Below are 23972 nucleotides of genomic sequence, written 5' to 3'. Positions count from 1 at the left end.
CATCTTATTACCAGGTGATACATCCCATAATGCTCACACTCTTCTATAATTCTCCCCTAAGTCCCAAACTCCAAAGAAATAATATACTTTTAAGAGTCTGAAATAGGATAGAATATAAAATGTGATTATAAATTATATATATTAAGTGGCAAAATATTTTTCTGTGATATTTGCTATTATGCAGTTTTTGAAAAGATGAAAGATCTATGGTCTGACATCCATGTCTTCTTAGGCTAACCCAATCAACATGCTCCCACTTGTGGGAGTTGGAGAAAGCAGGGCACAAGAAGTGAAAGGTCCTCTTAATATACTACCAACACTCCTCACAAATGGGTTCTGCTATACAAAGGGGACTGTCCTCTTTTAAGAAAAAATGAAATGACCAAGAATGGTAAAAATTTGGGTGAAAAAAATCATAAACTTTGCTTTGACAGAAGCAACAGTAAAAATTTGCCTTTAATAAAATATATTTAGAAAATGTAAAAACAGCTCCTCTTTAAATTTGACTTGGTAACTGAAAATATCACCCAATATAATCATTGGGTTTCTACCTCACTAAATCTTCACAGATTTTGTCCTGTTGTGGTAATCCCACTATAAATATATATATACACACACACATATATATATGCCAGTATCCAGATAATTTAAGTCTAAAACATATTTTTATTAAAGTTGTACAAGCAAAGCCATTTAAAAATTACCTGAGGGAAAAAAAAAAAAAAAATTACCTGAGTTCCTGAGTTCCCTAGATGATTGCCACAGTACCTTTAAGAGATGCCATCGTCTCATAAGAACACAAGCTATTCATTTCTGCAGATATCCATATATATCGTATAAAGGATATGAAGTAAAGTGTATACTGGCAAAAGTCACTGTTTTCAGGTTATACTTATAGATATATACATACATGCAAACAGACATAATTGGGAACATAGTATAAACAATGTCTTGTAATCACTGTAGATTAAATATGAGTACATTTTTACTCCCTGAATAATGCAATCACCACTAATAAGGTAATTAATGTCAACAGTAGATGTGTAGTCATGGCTCCTGAAGATTAGATTAACCTCAATGCCTCTGAGAGAGAGGTACTGGTTACCACATTGGTTAACAGGTTTTAGTTCTCTGGAGTCTCTGTGTCTGCTCATAATTCAGAGGTTTTGCCAAATTTTCTTTTCACTGGAGCCCTCTTCCCTCCCATTCTCCTCTGTATACCTTCTTTTTGTTGTCTTCCTTTTGGTCTTTTTTGAAAGTGCTCCCTCTTCAAGTCTACCCTAAATTCAAATCCAGAGTGCTTGCTCATTTGGTCCTATGGCAAGCTGTATTTCCTCTAAAATGCTATAATATAGTTGAATTGACTACTCATACTCATGAAGACTCCCTAAGGGCAGGAACTCTGTCATACACATAGTGCAGTCTTGATAATATTGTTGGATAAATTAATGATTGCATTTAGCTAAGTTTTATTATTTTCACAGCTGCCACCATACCAGAAAATAGCAGGACTTGTTTTAACAGAATGCTCTGATGTTGCTTTTATAGCCTTCTTTATCTATCTCTTAGCATATCAATTCCAAAGACGTTTAACTTCTCCTTCTTGTTTAGCCTTAAGGGCATCTCCTTCCTCAACTTCCAGAATAACAAAACAATAGTTAATTGCACTAATGTATGTACTCTTTTACTTTTGCTAAACATAGAGACAAAGACAAAACATTAAAGGATAAATCCAAATCTCCAACCTGAGTCCAATATATTGAATTGTGTGAATGAGCGTCTTTCCTGATTCTCAGCATCCTGGCAGCTCAAGTGATGAGTGATAGCAGTAGGACAAGACATGCAGAAGGAAATAAAGCAGAAGAAAATATAGAAAATACGTCACCCTCTTTATTGTAAAGAAGGAAGTAAGTTTCTCAAGAAACTTCCTTGGTATTTAATCCTACGAGAGATTTCTTGCGTAGAACAATTTATAGAGGGCAGTGTGCAGTGTGGTGAGCGATATCATCCACATTGTTATGGAGAAAGAGCAGAAATTAAATGCATATCTTGTAGCTGTATTTGATAAAAGTGAAAGGTGTAACTATGAAGTGAAATTCAGGGAAGGTGACTGGGTAGTGGTGTCTAATTTGATCAAAGCAGAACATTTGATTTTCCACAGAAAAGGACCGGTGGCAGGCACCTCAGAGATCTTCCTTGAGCTTGCCGTTGAGGGACTGTTGCTAAGAGCCAAATAACAATTAGTTCAAGGTTTTCCTGTAGGATAAAAGGACTAAAGTCTTTTTGTACTTAACAGAGTTTTAAGGATAAATTCTTAAGCTTTGAAAAGCCAGGTGAGTGCTATGACTTTTATTAAGAGAATTAAGGATTCTCCACACTATTCTCAGCAGAATGGAGAAACTGCCACCTCTTCAAAGATGTACCTACAGGAAAGACAAACAAACAAAAAACTACTTTTGTTTTGTTTCACGTCGGAAAACCCTTGGAACAAAACTTCTGATTAAAGCCTGTATAAAGGCTTCAAATTTTCACAACATCGCAACTCAGAGAGGGATATGGTCTGTGAAAGCATTCCTTCACATTGATGCCAAACTTCCACGAAGGCTAGAGAAAGATCCAGTCATAATCCTAAGGGACATGTGCAAGGAAGTGGTCTCACAACAGTCAGAAGAAATTAGTGACAAAATTCAGCTTTAATTAAATTGATGCATTATGCAATTCTCTGGTTTATTTGATGCTGACCGCATTAACTGTTGGAGAATGTCTGGCAGAAACGATAACCTCTGTTTTGCCATGATGCTTTTTCCTAGCCAGCAGGCAGCTCCTAGACCACATAGGTCTTAAGACTACACCCACCTGGTTCACAAAAAGGAATTAGTGTTGTCAGCACCTAGGGACACATTTATCTTCTTATTCACTCTCTTGGGTAAACGGTTATTAACTTTTCAGGCTGAGGCACCCTTAGAGGACAGTACCAGCAACTTCTTTGTAGGTAGTCTGCTTTCTTGAGTGGAAGAGTTTTGGTCATTCCACTACAAGGATAAATGACTCCAAACTGGAATGCCACTATTCATGTTCCTGATGCTCAAATAAAATCATTTGCCCTTTAAAACGCACAAAGATTTTCTGCCACTTTGTGACCATATGAGCTGCGTTTTAGAAGTAAATCAACATATTGCAGTTTGCGGAGTAATCTTTAGTACTTAATGGATTTTATGCAATATAGTTAACACGTCAACAGTGATAGAGAAGTAGAGTAAATATTAACCTCCCTAGTCAATTGTTCTAAACAGAATTGTCACCTTAAAGTAAATGAGTTTTTATACAGCTGCCTTACCCTATGTCAAAAGGAATGGCATAAACAAAATCCGCAATTATGGATTTGGCAATGTGTCAAGTATCTCAAATGCCTTTTTGAACTTTTATTTATTTATTTATTTTATTTATGGCTGTGTTGGGTCTTCATTTCTCTGCGAGGGCTTTCTCTAGTTGTGGCAAGCGGGGGCCGCTCTTCATCGCGGTGCGCGGGCCTCTCACTATCGCGGCCTCTCTTGTTGCGGAGCACAGGCTCCAGACGCGCAGGCTCAATAATTGTGGCTCACGGGCCCAGTTGCTCCGCGGCATGGGGGATCCTCCCAGACCAGGGCTCGAACCCGTGTCCCCTGCGTTGGCAGGCGGACTCTCAACCACTGCGCCGCCAGGGAAGCCCTGAACTTTTAAATATTTTTTTTTTTGCCATATCCAAATTATTTTGCATTTGATACAAGTAAAAATACTAATCCAGGCACAGAAAAATGTAAGTAAAGGTAATGTCTTCTGCCCAAGAGAAAGATGGTGATATGCTAAAAAACTCAGTAACTGCCTCTTTTTTTATTAGCTTATAGCTAGACTATAATGCGCATTGGTATTTATGCTTTTGTCCTGAATATAGCTGGAAGCAGAAGACTGTGATTACAAATCTAAGTAATCTGGAATCCGTAGGAGGCAGCAGGCACAAGTAGGGAGCACGGAGAAATGTGTACCAAGACATATGAAAATTAGGAGAGGGTAGATAGTTAGCAGAATATATTTACTGATTATTAAATCATATTTTTAAATTGACTTTTCAGGATTTCATTATATTATTATGAATTTAGCATATTGCACTAATTTCCTATTGCTGCTGAAACAGCATAGCAAAAATGTACTATCTTATACAACTTAAATAATTCTTTATCTTAAAACAACACAAATTTATTATCTTACAATTTGAGGGGGTCAGAAGTCTGACACTGGTCTCACTGGGCTAAAGAAAATCAAAGTATCAGCAGGGCTACATTCTTTCTGGAGGCTCTAGGGAAGAACCCATTTCCTTGTTTTTTTCCAGCTTCTGGAGGCTGCCTACATTCTTTGTTTCATGGCTAGATTCTTCCAACTTCAAAGCCAGAAACATCTGGTGGAATCCTTTTCATGGTTCAATTTCTCTGTTTCTTTCTCTTCTGCCTTCCTCTCCTACTTACAAGGACACTTATCATTTTATTTGGTCCACCTGGATAATCCAAGGTCAGATGATTAGTGACTGTAATTCCAACTGCAAACTTAATTCCCCTTTGCCTAACTTAATACATACACGGATTCCATGTATTAAGATGTGGATATCTTTTTAGGGGAGAGGGGGAGTCATTATTCTGTCTACCACAGGTATTATCTATGTTAAACACATATTTCTTTTAAGTCTCTTTATCCCTTAAAACCTTTTATTGATTCATCCTTTTTAACAGGATATCATCCAGGTCTTGCATGGTGCATCTGTCCTTACCTATACTCTCAGTCCCATGAACCCCAGGTCCAATTACAGCAAATCACTCACTTTTACAAACAGATGCTGCAATTTCATGGCTTTGTCTTTTGAATTTGTTGCAAAGACTGCCCTTCTCCACCCTCAGAGGAAGCCCAAGTATTATCTCTTCTGCTCACATGTATCTGTGTCCTATTTTATTTCCCAGTGGATCCATAATGCAGTTTACTTACATTGATATTGTCAAGTGCATGTGAGTGTGTGATCACTAAGTGTATGACTAGCTCTTCCCTTGTATGCAGAGCTGCAGGAGGACAGAAACTGCCTAGACTCATCTTCACCTCTCCAGCACATAGCAGGGATCTTAACTTAAATGATGTTCTTAGTAGAAAGATGTGTTTTATAAAAAGTGACCTAATCTGTGTTTCTTGTGTTTAGACCATGCTCATATTACAGAATAGTATTCATTCTTGGGCCGTCTTTCAAATGCATTTTATACATTTTATCATAATGGGGAGAAAAAATACACAGTCAGGGTCACATCATCTCAGTGTTTCTTTTTCTCTACTATAGTAGAGACTCAACAGAGTTCATTGCCAAATGAAAGAATGGACGTGAGTCCCAAAGAAAGCCCAGAGATTGCAGAGGGCTAGGGTAACCAAGGCTAGCCAGGAGAGGGTACAGAAGAATTAAAAAAAAAAAAAAGAGTCAAAAGCAGCTCCAAAAATTACACAGGGTTAGAAGAAGGAAGAATACTTATTCATATACCTTGGTTCATGGGGAACAGGGGGCAATTCTTAACTAAACCAGGGTGAGGAAAGTGAGATAAAAATTTCATCTGTCTACCAGATGGACATATTAATATTAACCTCTTATTCAGGAAATTCTATTGCTTTCTTATAAAAGAGATTTTTAGCTGTTTTAAGATCTTGATTCCATATCTTTTGAGGCATGTTTGAAGGAAAGGGAAGTGAGAGTGGAGGGATAAGACTTTAATGTTTAGTTTAATGTACTGAGAAAATATTTATATTTGTCCCCAAAACATTAAATCAGAACCAGCTACATAATTTATGGGTCCCAGTAAAAAATGAAAATCTGGAGCACTTGTTAAAAAATTATTAAGAATTTCAAAACTTATTAAACCAAGCATGGGGCCCGTCTAAGTGTAGGGCCTGTGCAACCGCACAGATTATATGGTTGGGAAGATGATCTTGAACCCATATCTGATTTTTAACCATAACTATTCAGAATAACAAAAGATTTTACTAAAGTTTAGGAATATTGCCTTACCTGTTCCATCATACTTAAGGACTGAAATAGAGTAACACATTTATCAAATATTCATAGGTTTTTTGATTGAAACAAATATAATGTTTAGTTCATCCAGTACCACCAGATAATATAGAATGCACACAGACTTTGGAGCTAAAAGGAATAGGTTCAAATCCCATTTCTTACCACCTAATAGCTATGTGAACTTGAAAACTTACCTCTTCCTTGTTTTGTAACAGTGTAATAATAATAGTATCTGCCTCTTTAGTGTTGGTGAAGGTTAAATGAAGTAAGATACATAAAGTATTAGAACAGTTCCTGGCACACAGTAAAGACTATTTTAAATGTTATCTATTATTATTGTGCCTAATTATGAAAGGAAGGTCCCAAGCTTTAAGTGACTTGCCCACCATCTCACAACTAGGATGTATCAAGAGAATGAATGTCTTGCTAAGTAGAATTCTTTCCATGACACAAATATCATAAAGTGGTCCACTTCATGAAATTACTTTTTTTTTTAAACAGGAGACTTACTAGAAAAAAAAAAAAAAAAAGCCCTCAGTATAAGTCCATAATTTAAATGGAAATTTAGAGGCATAAAATTCAACTTTATTAATTTCTTCATTCATTCTGTCAATGTGTGTTTATTGAGCATCTCCTTTGTGCAAGCTACTGTGCTAGACTTTAAGACTAAAGGCTATAAATCTTATGTGTAATCAGCATATAATTCAGTAGGTAAAATTCAAGGTTATCTGTAATACCAGGCTATGTGAGCCATCGTATGAGGGGTCTACAGTGTTCAAGGGTAGGAGGGAGGAAAAGAGTCTGACTTCACTGATTAAGAAATTCATCCCACAAGAAATGACATACAGGCTGGGCTTCCATGAAATGTGGATGGATTTCAATAGCAAATACCAGGATGAGAGAGTATTCCAGAGGGAATAGCATGAACAAAACCAGAGAGCTGAAAATATGTTATTTCAAAGTTAAGGTATTTTACCTTTTTATTCTATCTTGTTCTAGACAAGACTTAAAGTATCCCACTAGGATACATAAATTACAACAAGGTAATGTGATTAACGATTATATTAAAGAACCATTTCAGGTATCTCTTGGTTGAGTTTAGGTTGCTAATATAGTAAGAAGCAAATTTGGAAAAGTGAATTGGGATCACAGTTTAGTGAATAAGAAAATTTTATTTTATTCATAAGCAGTCAGGAGCCATAGAAAATGTGTGAGCAAGAGCTGAGAGGATATTAATTGGGCACTTGAAAGAGCACCTGGGCAGCAGGCTTGAAGATGGGTTGAAATGAGGGGTAAAAGATATGAAAGTGAGGACTAACTGCAAGGAGGAAATGTAGACAGAGAGTAAAAACATTTTGTGATAAGACTGTGGCAGTAGGAATGGAAAGGAAGAGAAAGATGGGAGAGAAAAGAATAAAAGCATTCAGGGGAAAAAAAAAGGTTTTTAATTAAAACAGGAGCAGAAAGGAAATATCTATGCAGAGTAAGTAGGGTTTATTTTGGTCTTATTTGTTTGTTTTCATTTAAGATCGATTTAAATTCTCAGGGTGCTTGCTTGTGGTTGTAACCTCATCCTCTCCAGAACACCTGCCTCCTGCCCTGGGTCTAGCGGGTGAGAGGGAGGGGGGCAGGTGATCAAACTTCCTTTTCATTTAGGCAGGAATGAAGGACTTTGGGGGGAATACAGATGTGTGCATGTAATCAATCTCAGCAGAGCTGTCCCAGAGAGCTTCACAGCCCAGGACTGGACTAGAGAGATGAAAATAATTCAATTTGGCACTCTGTAGCTATAAAGAACCTTTCAACTGAGAATGCCTGAATATATTCAACTTTCAATTAACTGTACTAATCAACCATCCACATTGTATAAAGAGCAAATAACATAAAATAGCAGGAAAATCGTTTTACTTTAATATGTGATTTTGAAAGGTTTATGATTACCGCAAATATTTAAAGATAAGGTAAACCTGAATACACAGCAATGCCTCATTCTCCCAACTGAAAGATTTTGGGGGAATGAAGGGAACAATTTGAATATATAAACCTGGAGGCAGGTAGATTAAATAAATGACAACAGTACTTACAATATTTATTAATTTAATTATACATGTTTAAATTTAAATATTTTACAATAAAATGTAAATTTATAAATTATGTCCACACTTGAATTTTATGGAATAATTTTATCAAACCTTTCTCATGATCTCTAACATTGGTGACTTCCCCATACCAGAGTCCCCCTTTGAGCCATCTTCCTCAATCTTCCAGAGCACAGCTTCTGTCAAAGTTGTTTGAATTCATTTTGAATTCATATATGATGCTGTCACTAGAAATTTTATTTGCAGTTACAAGCGTCCATTCCCATACCATTCTACTTTTTTTTTTTTTTAATTACCCTGAAGGCATATTTTTATTATCTCTATGAGGTAAAATTTTACCATTTATCTTTTAAAAATGGTTTTAAGAAGGCTTTTTTTACAGTGAGATACAACACTTACAGTTGTGAGATAATTTGTCCAAAAATGACTAAATGTATTTATTTGCCTTTTTTCTAATGGAATCTATCATGTGATATATATATATAAATATCACAAACTAGCAATTTGAAGTTATCTCAAGCTAATGTTCAAAATAAAATAATTGAAAGATCACCCCATAATATTACAGACTTTGTGAGAATTCAAATATACGACAATTCATCCTTTTTAGGGTATGGATTTTTCAGTGAGGAAAAATAATGGCTTATGTTTGGTGGTAGATAGTAATTGAGTATGAATGTGTCTCATGTTTTGCCAATTTACATTTTAAGCTAAAGAATGAAACCAAAACATAACAACTGTTTACTCCAATTAACTTCTCTATCTGCCCTTTTCTTGGTTCCTCTTTGGTAGCTATTCCTCTCACGTAGAACAGAGAAAGAAATCATCCTATCTATTATATGGGGATAACTCACAGTACCAGCTACATAAATTTTGGGGGCCTCGTGCAAAGTGAAAATGCAGGGCTCTGATAAAATACTATTAAGTAGAACTTTAAACAGAGTGCTGCGCCTTTCCCAGCACAGGGCCCTGTTCGATTGCACAAGTCCACACCCGCAAAGCCAGCCCTGATATCTAGTATTGCTTGCCCTGACTGTGTCTTGAGGTAATTATGGAGACTGAATGAAAACAAGGAAGATTCAAGTGCACCGACAACTTTTAAGGGTTGCTTACGCATAAGGGAGCTTTACATTCCTAAAGAATTTTAAAAACCTACCTGAAATGTCCAGTCTAAGTTTGCTGTATTTCTAGAATAGTTCTTCTTTCATTTGGGTTCATAAACCGCAGCTGGGGAAAGGGAGAGAGAGAGAAAGAGAGAGAGAGAGGAAATAAAATGGGGAAAAAAATTAAGCATAGAAGGTGGTATCACCACACGTTTCAAAGTTTATGAATAACTGAAAGTTTTCTGAGAAGAAAAATAAAGATTTCATTATTTGTATAAATTACAAGTCTAGGAAGCATTTTTTCTATCGATGTTAACTAAATCATATCTCCTAGATAGATGGTCAGTTATTTGTCAGGAGTTTATTTCCACAAAATCACATAGGTCTCGTCACAAGAAACTTTTAATGTGATATGAAAAAAGTTGCCATTAGAAGATCTAGTCTTTTACATTAGATGTAAAGTCATGGCTGTGACTTCAGAAAAAGTCCTTGCTGTGACTTCAGAAAAAAGTCCCATCCAGCTGAGGAAGAATCAGATGAACATTTCCTGCTATACGTAAAAGTAACAAGGAGATATGAATTCAGATATGAAAGATCAAAATGGGAATTGCAAGGGGTGTAGCAGTATTCATTCTTCTGATGGGTTATATTTGGGAAGCTATAAATTCACACTGCTTTAAAATTGAAATTACAAAAAGGCATCAGAACATGTGAACATATTTATTTTCTAAAATTATTTGACTAAATTTTTTTACTAAAATATTATAACACTTCACTGTAAAAATAAGATACATTGAAGGGAACATGTTGTCAAAATACAATAGTTCCCTTACTGGCATAGTGCGTTAGCAGTTAGCTGATCATGAAAGACAGGGTGATCTTCTGGAAAGAATTGGATTTAGCCATTTGTAACTAATGGAAGCGTATGTCTGAGCAAACCACAGGAGCAAAAAACGTGAGATTTTTTGAAAACAAATTAATTGCAGATTGTGTGGTGCAATACTAATTTAAAGGCAGTTCAGAAGTTCGAACAGACAATAATTTGGATTAGCAAAGTGGTAAACTTCCCATAGAGTGAATGCGCTCTAAAAACTTTGAATGTCCCCAATTTGCAGGAGTGGTGTTCAAATATGCAAAATAATCTGGCAGTGCAGAAAACTATGATAGATGAGACAGGCCTCATGAAAGGATAGGCTTCAGAGCCACCCAAATCCAAATCTGGGCCCACAGACGTGTCACTTTTTCTCTTTGAGCCTTGTTTTCCTCCTCTGAAAAAGAGATAATAATCATATGGGGTCATTTTAAGAGTTAGAGATAACACTGTATATATCATCGATTCCAAATCATGATTGCTTTCACATTTCAACAAATCAGAAATCAGAATGTGTCTTAACAGTTGATAGTGACTAAGATTCAGTAAATGCAGTATATAAAATTTCTGGCACTTGGAAGTACTCACTTAGCTATAAGTTACTTTGACTAGCTTTGTGTTAGTCCGTTTCATCCTCTATTTCAGCAATCTCAAGCACTTCCATTGTGTCCCCTACACAATGAAGATTTTTCAAATTTGTCAACATCAGACTCAACTCCTAACCTGAATTTGAGCATAGAGTATAAGTTTCCAGCTAGGTGACCGGGGGAATGTGCTCATAACCCCTGCACATGAGTTATCTAACATGCAAACTGGTGACAAACCTTCTCCATAGGGTCTTTGTGATGAGTATATATGACGAGTTATGCCATAAATGTACCTACCAGAGTAGCTGAAAAATGGTGGGAAAATAGAGTGAAAAACGTGTGCTATTTGGAAAACAATACACTTGCCTTCAAAACCAAACAATCCATTCACTAGGTTTATAAATTTAGAATGTTATTAACTTTCTCTTTCTGAACGTCTGTTTTATTTTCTCATTTGTAGAATGGGGATACTAATAAAATCAACACAAAAAAGATTCATTTATCCAGTGAATTCATTAATATAATAATGATATATATTACAGATTCAAAAATTGTATATGTGATTTTGTATGTAAAATATATACTATGTATGATATATATTACATAGTTAATGTCATATATTACATATGATATATAATATGTATAGTATGTGTGTGTGTGTATGTGTGTTATTGAGCACTTGTCATACATCAGGCTACTCTTCCAGGCTTTGGAGAGTCAGACATAACATATGTCAAGTTCTTGGTTTATAACCTTCCTGTGCCTCCCTCTGCCTCCACTTCCTCATCTATGAAGAGAACAGTATTACCTACACAAAAGGATTATTCTAATGAGCTGATATCTGTAAGTGCTTGGAAGAGTGGCCAGCAGAGATAAGCATTTAGCTATTAACTATTATTATCATCTTTCTCATACTGCATTATGTAGTGGTTAAGGCACATGCTCTAGAACCAGACTGGTGGGGCTAAAATTATAGACCCACCATCTACTAGTTGTCTGACCTTGGACTAAACCTCTCTGGGTTCTTCTGTTTTAGTATGTATAAAATGGAGATAATAATACCTACCTTATGATGGTTATGATGGTTATGAGAATTAAATATTACAATATTTGTATAGCACTTGGTGTCTGGTACATAAAAGCTCTATATAAGTACTTGCCAAATCAGATTAATAAATAAGATTCTGCTTTGATTTATATAAAGTTCTAGAACAGTTCTATCTATAATGATAGAAATTAGATTAGTGATTTCCTATGGTGGGTGATGGGAGTGGATTTATTGCAAAAGGACCAGAAGGAAATTTCTGAAATGAAAGCAATGTTCTGTATCTTGGTGGAGATGGTGGTTGCACAGGTATTTGTCAAAATTCATCAAACTGTAAACTTAGAAATGGATGCATTTTATTACACGTATATTATACCTCAATAAAATCGAAGAAACACATTAATAAAAAAATGCTCGTTCCATTGCCCACAGGCCAAAATTGAGATGATCAGAACAAGAAGAATGTGATGTTGTATAAGATCTGTGAGGCGGCCATATTTTGGTGAGGTCATCCACTGTGTGTGGTTAGGAGCAACGACTTTGGAATCTGATGCATCGGAGTGTAGACTACGATATTTATTAGGTATGTGATAAAAGAATAAACATTGCTCCTATATAATAGATGAGACGAATGAAAAATGTGCCCTTGGGCTTATCACATCACTCTTCTGAACATTAGTTTCCTCCTTTGTGAGTTATGGGAATTGGGTCATTCCTGAGGCCTTTCACTACTAAAATTCTTTGGGTCTATGGCTTAGAAATACCACGCTTAATTAGTCAGAGATAGAACTGGAAATACTTTCTTTTCTTTCCTTTCTTTTTTTAAACTTTTAATCTTCAGGATCAGTACAAATTTGGGGCACTTTAAATGAAGACAAGTATGAGTAATTCTTCTTTAAATCACCACTTGGTAAGTCTATAGAGTTAAAAGCTTTATTTGTAAATTGGTATTTTTTAGTTATTTCTTAAAACTGCTATTGTCTGTGAATATGATGTCTGACTCACTGAGGTTTAATTTGCTTTGGGGGTCTTAAAAAAATAAACTGCACAGCAGTACCATTAGATTCCTCAAATTCCATTTGATGTAACACTCATTATCAAAAGGTTAATGCCAGAAATAAAGCTAGCCTCACATGCCATTACTACATGTTTGAGTGATGGGAGGTGAGCTAGTGCTTGTACTAAAGACAACTTATTTCTGTTTGAAAAATGTCAGGAGAAACACACTGATCAAATATTTTGAAGATATATGATTTTTTTTTTTTTTTTTTTGGCTATCACACATGTAGTTTATATTTATACACACAAAAAACAGTAAGATTTTTAAAAATCTGTGTATGGTGTATGTAAGGAAATAGATTTTTTTAAATACATGTAGTTGCTTCCTTCTACTTTTACACAAAAGCTTTTGTTCATTCTTATGGCAAATGAGCTTTTTAGAATTGTATAATACAGGTTTTTGCACAGATATTTAAGACAATTATGAAAAATGTGTCCCTTGGCCTATCACTATAATGATATCTTACTATTGTGCAATATAAATGAGAAATTTTAGAAGGTTATAGCCTCATACATAAGACTATAAATACATACTTAGCACTATCTTTTTTTCTTAATAGTTCCAATTACCTCATTAATATTTGTTTAGATGCAGCAAGCAGAGAATATACTTTGTAACATCTGTTTGTTGAACAGGGTTTTCACTGAATCACAATTGCCCACTAATAGCTGCAACAAAGAAAATTATGAGAAGATTGTTTCTAAAGCACAAATGCTTTTTGGCTGTTGTTTTCCAGCAGCGAATATGCTTTTAGGAAAAAAAAAATAAAATAAAGAAGAGATAAACATTAAAGAGAGAAGCACTGTAGTCTCCCCAGCTGTGTATGTCACATATTCTGTGAATGGGGGTATCATTTTGTTACTGGTTAGCTAAACAACTGCTTACGTGATCGATAAAGAACATTATCTTAAATCATAACATGAATTCCCAATATCATATATAAAATCAATAAAACTCACAAAGAACAGGACTGAAATGTTCCACTAAAACATTGCCTGCTGCTTTGGAATATAATATTTAGTAGGTTGGATTTTTTTGTTGTTGTTTTACTAATTATGAGCCCAGTGGCAGTTTATTCTGCAGTAAATCTGCTGGTGTGAGATTAAACCTGTTATTGAACAGAGTTTTGAATCTACTGCAAGGCACTCATCACTGCTGGAGAGTGAACATTGCTGTTATCTCATTTAAAAGTTGGCCAGCAAAGCAGCCCATTTGTTTAAAATGCAATTAAGCTGGTGTCTTGAAGAGAAATTAGCAAGGAGTACTTCATTTTGGAGGCATAAGAGGTCTGTTTGTAGACACATTAATCCTGTGATTTGGGACATCATTGCAATTTGGGACTCTGCTCCGAAAGGCTGTTCAGAACACACAAGCACAAAGGGAAAGCTGGGTGGGTAGAAGGGTCAGCTCTGCTCTTGATCAAAAGGAATCACGTACACGTGTTCACATCCTAAACCCCCAGCCCTGCCTTGTATTTTACGTGCGCCAGTTGAAGAAATTAAAAAGCGAGTCTAATGAACGTTGCTGCTGAACTGAATAAAAAAGGTCAGCCATTTTTCACATCAATGTACATATGATACAACTTGTTTTTAGAAGAAAATATATAGTAATTTCACTGCTGGATAATTGTTTTAAAAATGCTCAGTATTGAGTCTGTTTTAATTTCACGATGCAATGATTACTACAAAAACAATGGATAAATATTTGTCATAAAATTTCCCAGAGAATCAATTACATGAAGCAGAAAACTTTTTTTTGAACCAGTACACTTTCAGATTTCTTCTGTTCATGCTGTTTCTAATTCTAGAAAAAAGTAATGTTTTTGATAATATTACCAAATACAGTGTTTTCCAAAAACAAAGATTTTAGTTTGCAGAAAGCCAAGGTACTTTACAATGTTTTACTTATTTCTCCAGGTAGTATCAATAGTAAACCATAGCATGATATTAAACAATACAACAGAGGTTTGAGGTAATTACTTAGATGAATCAAGCAAAAAACAATCTAAATCATAATAATCATTCACTGAAACAACAGATTTTTGTGGTATCTTTAATATCAGGTGTTAGAATCTCCCTTCTGTGTGACTTTCCCTAAAGTGACTGGCATGTGGGATATTTGCGTGTTGTAAAAATTAAACGAGTGTCTATCCTCTCAGCCACCCATCTTTCGCATATTTTGGTCTGTACTCCCAAAGGAAGTGGAATAGCAGTTCACTTTAATGCTTCAATCAATCCTATGTGTTGAAGAAGCATATGCAGCGATCAGCTCTGCAGAGCTCGCCATTGACTCAGAGATAGTCGGAGATTAACTCTGTAAGACCCAGAATTGTTTTTAAAATTAGTTGTGCTGCAAATCATTCTAAAATTTATTCCCTGTACTTCCCCGTCATCTTTAACAGAATATACTAACTCAGTTTTGCCACTTATTATGAATCAGGGTCGGCATTATAAATATCAGTTTTTAGGCTGAACTAAAACACACAGACACACGCACAGCAGAAACAACTTGTGTTTTCAAGGGTGCTGGGTTGAAGTGCCCCAGGCAAATATTTTTTAAAAATAAATTTATTTATTTATTTATTTTTGGCTGCACTGGGTCTTCGCTGTTGCACGTGGGCTTTCTCTAGTTGCGGTGAGCGGGGGCTACTCTTCATTGCGGTGCACAGGTCTCTCATTGCAGTGGCTTCTGCTGTTGCGCAGCCTGGGCTCTAGGTGTGCGGGCTTCAGTAGTTGTGGCTCGCAGGCTCTAGAGCACAGGCTCAGTAGTTGTGGCACATGGGCTTAGTTGCTCCGCAGCATGTAGGATCTTCCCAGCCCAGGGCTCGAACCTGTGTCCCCTGCATTGGCAGGCGGATTCTTAACCACTGTGCCACCAGAGAAGCCCTTCCCAGGCAAATTTAATAAAATCCTATTCAAGTTGCCAACATTGTAACAGCTTCAACAATATTTTATTCAAATTATCATGTAACCTGTCTAAGCTCCTTGAAGGCAGGGGTGGGCTGCATTCATCTTTGTTGATCTAGCACTAACCACAGTGTCTGGATCATTTTGAACACAACAAATAATTTTTTTTCTCCCTGTAAAAATGTGAACTGCTCTATATTCTTCACTTCAATTCTAATTAATGACACCCATCATCTCTGATCCTCTTCAAATTATTTGCTATTTTATTTCCTCTTATGTTTTTTTTTAAATTATTGTTGTTTTATTTTGATAGCCTAAACGGCCACTCTCTCAGGGCTGCCAGCAGCCTGTCTAAAGATTCCTTTCTTTCTTCACTACTCCCTAGCAATTGCAGAATCACCTCTCTTTTCTCTCTTCTCTTTTCTCTCCTCTCCTTGTTACAATAGAAATTATTTTTGCTTCTCCAAGAGAGTTTTTCTTTCTTAATTCAAACTACACTTGAGCATAAACTCTCTGCAATATGGGAAATGCGATTTTTAAAAAGGTTAATTTTTATTTCTTTGACTATGTGTGTTTGGACTTTTTCTTCCCTTCCTTTTTAAAAAATGTTTATTTTTTTAAACAACTGTTAATTTAAAAGCTAGTTGAATTTCATGTCTTTTAAATAAACTTTTCTTATTTTTTTGTACATTTTCTACTGGGTCCATAATGTTTTTCCTAACTGTTCAGGATCCTTATATATTAAGAATTTAAGATTAAGAGTATGAACTCTGTGTCAGAGTTCTTGAAAATAATTTGTTCAGTTTGCTTTTCCTGTTAATTCAGTTTGGATTTAGAAGTTCAAAAGTTTCAAATTGCCATATAGTTATCTCTATGTATCTTTCCCTTTGCTATTTCCTTTCACATTAAGAAATAAAAAAAAAAAAACATTCACAAATATTATCTTCTAGTTCTTCATGGTTGGAATTCTTACATTTAACTTTTTGTTCCACTTGGAACATATTTTCATAAATGGCTTGAGATCAAAATCTGGATGGATTTTTATCCAAATAACCAACCAATTGCCCCAGCTCTGTTTATTGAATAACCTTTTCCTCTCCCCACAGATTTGTTATGCCTCCTTTATCATCCACGGTCTATGACTGCGCTACTTGCCAGTCACCTAGGAACCATATTTAAAAGAAAATGACAGTGATTATAAGATACAGAAAAAATGTGGATGCACATGCCTAAACCTTAGAGTATTTAGAGTTTTCTGGGAGAGACTGACCTGCCCCAAACATTCCTTATAACCTTTTGTCTGGTTTTATCAGCATCTAGTCGGCTGTGTCCATAAGGCAACAAAGCTCTGCTACTCCATGCAATAATGTTTCCTTAAAAGAGGAAGTTAGTGGATAATCAGGAAATAGAAAGTATGTTGAAAAAATATATAAGTTATAAGGTAGCCTTTTCGTCTATACTTATACTTTGGGAATATTGGTTATCAAAACCATATTTGCCTTGCATCCCGCAAAGTGGAAAAAGATATTTGCAGTGCATCTATGTGACAAAGACTTGTATCTACAAATGAGATAAAAATAGACAACTTAATAGGAAAATGGGAAAAGATTTGAGTGTATACTTCAATAAAGAAGATGTACAAATGGCTAATGAGTATATGACAAAGTGCTCAGTATCACTAGTCATTAGAGAAATGCATATTAAAACATTAATGAGATACATTATCTGCCATCAGAATGGTGGCTAAAAATAAAATGAATACCAAGTATGTTTTTGGTGACTATATTAAAAAACTGCAACTCTTGTATACAGCTGGGGAATGTAAATTAGTGTAACCATTTAGATTAACTGTATGATAATATGTACTAAAACTGAACAAAGGCATATCCTATAACCCAGAAATTATACTCCTAGGTATACACATACAATAAGTGCACTTTCATGATCACCAAAAGGCATGTACTGGAAAATTCATACATCTTCATAATAACTTTACACCGGAAACAGCCCAAATGTCCATCAACAGTAGAATGATAAATATATCACAGTATATGCAGAGAATGGAATACTATATAGCAGTGTTTCTGAAAATGAGTGGGAGTCAGAATCATCTGGAGGGTTTGTTAAATCGCAGAAGGCAGTGCCCCACCCCCAAAATTTATCATTCAGCAGGTCAAAGTGGGCGTTCAAGAATTTGCTCAGAAATTTGCATTTCTAATTAGTTTCTATGATGCTGATACTGATGCTCTGGGGACACATTTTGAGAGTCACCGTGACACACTATGAGAATGGACAATCTACAGCTGCCACAACAGGATGTACGAATCTCACAAACCTGACGCTGGGCACCAGGAGCCAGGCATTGATATAAGAACATAAAACAGGCAAACAAATTCATAGTGTTCTAAGTTGGGACAGTGGCTACACCTGGAGGAGGAGGAGTGATAGAAAGGAGGCCAGGTGAGTCCTTCAGGGACATTGGCTCTGATATTCTTCTTGCTCTAGATGCCTGATATAAATAGATAGATAGATAGATAGATGATAGATCTCTACACACACACTCCATGTATATGTCTATAGGTCAATAAAAATTATAACTGTAATACAAAAAGTCCAAATATTATACATCTATCTCCCAAATTAAATCAAATAATCATGATACATTCTAGTCCAGAGTATGTGTTCATGTAACTAAATATCAGATTTTTAAACCTCAACCAAGGATTTCTAACTATTAATGAGGCATGAGGTATCAAGTGCAGCAGGAACACCTGCCTGCTTCTGCTCCAGGTCTGCTCAAACGAAAGCTTTTCCAAAGTGTCCCTACAGAGCCCTGCAGACTAGGAGCAATCTTCACCCTGTGGCCCTCAAGCAGCTCACCTGCCGAATTTCCATGCTGCTGCCAGGTGGTGGGTTCTTAAAGCAGCTTTAAAATAAAGAGAGAAAATGAGGGAAAGGAAGAAGGAAGCAAGAAAAGGAAGGAAAAAGAAGGAAATATTCCAAGAATGAAGAAAAAGAAAAATGCCTTCCAGTGGAAGCAGGGAGACAGAAAGTTCCCTCATAAAGGGTAAGTGAACACAGAGCACAGTCTTGAAAAGAGGAGAGCGCAGGAACATGTTTTACTAAACTTGATGCCTTTTTCTTAGTGGATACACTTTGCTATTGCCCCAAACCAGACTCTGAAGATGGTGAAAAGGCTCCTAGCGTTTTTACCCTATATACTTCGCTGCTGCTATTGTTTCCCTCTCAGGGTCATTCTTCTTCAAAGCCAGATTAACAAGACAAAAGTACATCTTTTATAAGGTTAAAGTTGCTTTCACAGGGGAAAAAAGAAAACCTTCCATAAAGACCCTAAGTTCTCTCCATCCACTTTCCCCTGGTGCTCAGTATTTCTCACTGGCCTGAAGGTTAACCTCCAGCTCCTGAGACCCAGTATCATTTTACCTCACCCTCAGCCTCTGCAGTGCTCCTTTCATTTGTTTGTTCAAAGATGACCTCATTAGACCTGATAGCTATAACAGGTTAACTAATGAAAGGAAAATTTGCCTATATGATTATGTTACTGTTTTATCCCAAAAACATTGGGATGAAATAAAAATATCAGAAAAATTTTTAAAAAACCATGTAATATCGATCCTCTCTTCTCTACTCATTTTTTGTGTAAGCTAGTGGCAGGGTTCATCAGCATTTTATATAGGAGCATTGGCTTTTCCACAGCCAAAAGATACTCTTTTTCTCTTAACTATTGAAAGGGAGAGGAGTAGAGGGAAAACAGAGAAGACATATTAATTGTAATTGTCAATTTTACATGCCAATGCTTGGAAACCCAGAGGCCAGCCCTACCAATAACAAATGTAAACTATGAGAAAGAATGAACACTTTTGAATGCTAAGAGGGGTGTGGGTAAGGGGGGCAGGGTTAAAGAAAAATAAATAAATAAAAGCAAGTTCTCTTTCTTTGCTGAGTTTATTGCCTAACAGCAAGCAATTTAGAAAGTAGAAGAACAAGAGACCCAAGATTAAGAGAAAGATATAAGAGATAAAAGTGTATCTATATTGAAAAAGACACAGGGTTTGCTTGAGATCCCAAAGCTGCTGACCGGTTCAAATCAACTTTGCTTAAAAATTACATTCTCTTATCTGTAAAATAATCTATCAAGTCCTATTCTCTTATCTGTCTTTTGTATTTTTCAGAGCCATTTCTTCCATACTCTTTCTCTAATTCTTCAAATTGGTTGTCAACGTTTTCAGAACTAGGACATATTCTCTTTCATTTGTTTATTATTAGTATCTTACCTCTATATCCCCCCCACCAAAAAAATTATATGAATTATAAATATGTCCAGAAAAATAAAATAAATTTGCTAAGCAAGAAAAATAAGATAAAGGGAAATCAATAGAAGGAAGAGTAATATTGAGTCAGGGATAAAGTTAGTGACTGAAATCAATGTCATCATGTGTTACAGACTTTGGGAAAAATGGGCTGGAAATTTGGTCTGTGCTTCCTAGGAGCCTGTTCCAAAAGGGAAACACACTGCAGCTGTGTGTTCTTTTCAGAACATAAATTTAGTCATATCAAACTTTCCCAACATGCTGAAAATCTTCAATGACTTCCCATCTCCCCTTTCATTTCTTCTCTGACCTCACAAATGGGTCAAGTCCTTATTCTGTGCCCTGAAAATGGCACAGTTGTGTTCTTCACAGAACACATTACAGCTTCATTTCAACATTTTTTGTAGGTTAGTATATTTCACACCTCTCTCACTTATTAAACTCTAAGTTCCTTGAGTTTAGGGACCACATCTTTTTGTGTTCATCAGTGTATGCTTATACCTGTCAGTGTGCAACATGTCATAAAAATTCAGTTAGAGTTTGTTAAAAAAAAAAAAAAAAAGAACAACGGAGAGGCAATCTTTTTTCTTATTGAAACCTGACAATAAAAATGTCCCTGATAGAGCCTCATAAAAGGAGAGTTTGTGATAAGGGAAAAACTGCCCTCAACAATCTCCTTACAATTAATGTAGGGTGAGGATATTTACTCATAAACATCCTTCAATGCCAGTTCTTCAAGTGGCCATGATACTAAGGCACAGTTTCATAGTAGCAGTTCAATAGCAGTCCCAAATGATCCAAGGATAAAATTAGAACAGAGTAAAGAAAGATTTTGTATTGTTCAGCTAATCCATCACAAATAGTTTTCACAATCAAGTATAAATATAGAGCATCAAATAGAACCAATACTTGGAGTGTAGATATTTTTAAACTAATTGACAGCAGAGCCATACCTATAAGAGTCAGTCAAACTGAGGTAAGCTTGATGTTTGCTTATGAAAACTAAGATGCCCAACCAAGACAGAGGCTGACTAGAAGTTGGAGCTACAGTTATAACTAGTATTAGTGGTAGATATTTGAAATGTAATAATCTCACGAATGAAGCCCTCCCCACTCCCTCTCAAATGATATTTTCTTTATCATCCTCCACTTAGTGTAGCCTATAGTTCCTTTTCCTGAGTGGACTTAAGGGACTATGCTGGTTTCTGAGAAAAGGTCTTTGCACATTCTTTTCTAAAAATACATCAGTTGAAATGTTTAACAATTTATGCCCTGAAAATTAAAAGGCATAAACTTTCATCAGTATTTTATGGTGACCCAGATCTAAAATGGTTGGCAATCAACAAAATTAAGTATAAAAATAAATTTATGGGATTAGATGTTAATCAGAAGAGTTGGTGGTGGAAAGAATATAAAGAGTTGCCAAGAAAAGCTTTGTCTCATCTGGAAATGAGAATTGAGAAGGTACCTCACAGACCTAGTATGCCAGGCAACTTAAAATCCTCAGGAATGTATGGTGGGTAAAATAGCCTCTGTTCTTTCATATTAGCTGGAAGGGAAGAAGGAAGGAAAGAGATGTCATGAACCAGAAATCATTTTACACTTACACTAATGATACATGGTAAATAATGGAGATATTAATTTGTGTGTGGGTTTTTTTCCCTTCTGTTTTAGAATGCTCTTCCTTCTTTGTTAGCAGATGAAGGAAGGGGTGATGCTGTCTGGGGGTGGGAGATGGGGCCAGGACTATTTTGTAAATTTGACTACTCTTTAAGAAAGAGAACACAGAAGTAAATACAGAACATGAATTTCCTCATTATGGTACTAGAGAGATATTTAGGTCTTGACATGTCTTCTTTGCCTGCCTTGTGGTAAGAGAGGCAGTTAGCTCAAGTCCTGAATCCTTGAACCTAGCTGAATCTTCACTTAGTGTGGGCTGCACTGACCACCATATTTCAGGCAAGCCACTGTGAGCAGTTTAGATGTCACTGGAGGGTATGGGGAGTGTCCATGTATATGCTGTCCATATCCTTTGCAAAGCTTATTAGCTAGTTTAGTAGAAAACCGAAATGAAAGGAGTTCTACACATATCCAGAGTCATTATTATACTTGTCTTTGAAACCAGGCCAGATGTTGTGGTCTGGTTAGTTGAGGGGTATCTGATTCCAGAGGTACTCACATGACTTTCCAGATGTTTCGTTTCTGAGAATCTGAATCTGACACCTGGAAGACTGGACTGTGGGTTCTCTGGAAATGAAGACTACAATTTGCTAGTTTCTGAGAGAGTCCATGGCTAAAAATTCTTACATACAGCAGCAGTGAATTAGCAGGATATCAGATGCGAAGGCAGCAGCAGCCAACACTAAAGGACCAAAGCTTTGGTTGCTGAGCTGTGTTCTCATGATTGAGTTTGGCGTTGAGCAACTAAATGCCATCAATGGTGTCATCTCCATTCAAACTGCCCATGGGAGCTCAGGAAGGAGCCACCCAACACGCGGACAGAATGGAAGGGAAATTTCTCCATTCTCTGACAGCACCATGACTCTGGGAATTTTGTACAATCCAGCAGAGGGAGCAAGAAATCCCAGAATAAGTGATATTAGAATTCTTGACAATATTGATGAGTTGGATTTTTCTTGTACTCCAGTGCAGCAGTTATCTGTTACACAAGGAAGCCTTAGGGATCCAAGGGATTTATTGAGACTGGAAAAACACAGACCAAATGTTTCCTTAGTAGGGCTATTAGGGCTAGAATTAGTCCAGTTTATGCCAACACCAGAAAAGAGCTGGAAGATGCATCCAGGCCAAATGACTGCAAGTTAGAGGAAGCCGAAAAAAAAAAAAAAAGAAAAAAGGTAAATAGAAAAATCAAAGTGAAATTTAGCAGTAATTAATATATTAGTTTAAGATAGGACAGTACTTAAATTTACTAAGGTATTTGTATTTTTAATTAATTGTTAAACTGAGGTTTATCATTAGAATATGTATCATGGGGACTTCCATGGTGGCGCAGTGGTTGAGAATCTGCCTGCCAATGCAGGGGACACGGGTTCGAGTCCTGGTCTGGGAGGATCCCGCGTGCTGCGGAGCGGCTGGGCCCGTGAGCCACAACTACTGAGCCTGCGCGTCTGGAGCCTGTGCTCCGCAACAAGAGGCCGCGATGGTGAGAGGCCCGCGCACCGCGATGAGGAGTGGCCCCCGCTTGCCGCAACTGGAGAAAGCCCTCGCACAGAAATGAAGACCCAACACAGCCATACATACATACATACATACATACATACATACATACATAAATAAATAAAAACTAAAAAAAAAACTTAACTAGCAACTTTCATGTTGTGCATTTAAAAAAAAAAAAAGAAGAATATGTATCATGATATTTTAACGAAGTATAACTCCCTGACTTAAAACTCTTTAATTATTCCCCATTACTTTCAGGTTGAAGATAATAGCTTCCTAAGTGGTTTTCTTGCCGTGTCCCTTCCCTCCCCCACCCCACACCTCATCATCTTGCTCAACACAAAAACCAGAGTGAGCTGTTTAAATGGGAATTAAATCATGGCACTCGTCTGCTCAAACACCAACTTATCAGTTAGGCCAGCCCTCAGCACCCTATGTAAATAGTCCCCAAACTTCAGCCCTCATGCTTCCATTTCCCTTGTCTGTTTTATTATTCTTCACAATATTAACCACCTTTGACATACTAGAAATGTGCTTATTTATTGTTTGCCTCCCTCCCAAGGAGATTATTCCCTGTTATATGGCGAATACCTGGAACAGTTAGTTCTTGGTTCATAGTAGGTCCTCAATGGGTAGTTGCTAAAAGAATAAAAAAAATCCGCAATGGAAACTGGAATGCTCTGCAGGCAGATTGCATTAAACCTCCATTCTCACCTC

At 36.4% G+C, this 23972-nt stretch overlaps 1 long non-coding RNA gene across 1 annotated transcript; it reads left to right on the top strand.

The window, feature by feature from the left end:
• The first annotated feature begins 11429 nt into the window (after positions 1 to 11429).
• On the top strand, positions 11430 to 23391 carry LOC309611528. Its single transcript, XR_014234577.1, has 2 exons — positions 11430 to 18811; positions 23116 to 23391. It is a non-coding gene; the product is annotated as an uncharacterized lncRNA (long non-coding RNA).
• The last annotated feature ends 581 nt before the right edge of the window (positions 23392 to 23972 follow it).

Source organism: Balaenoptera borealis (assembly GCF_965194805.1).
Source record: "Balaenoptera borealis genome assembly, chromosome: 1".
In the NCBI taxonomy this organism is placed as follows: domain Eukaryota; kingdom Metazoa; phylum Chordata; class Mammalia; order Artiodactyla; family Balaenopteridae; genus Balaenoptera; species Balaenoptera borealis.
Note: the sequence above shows the minus strand (reverse complement) of the source record. Positions and strands in the feature narration are given on the sequence as shown.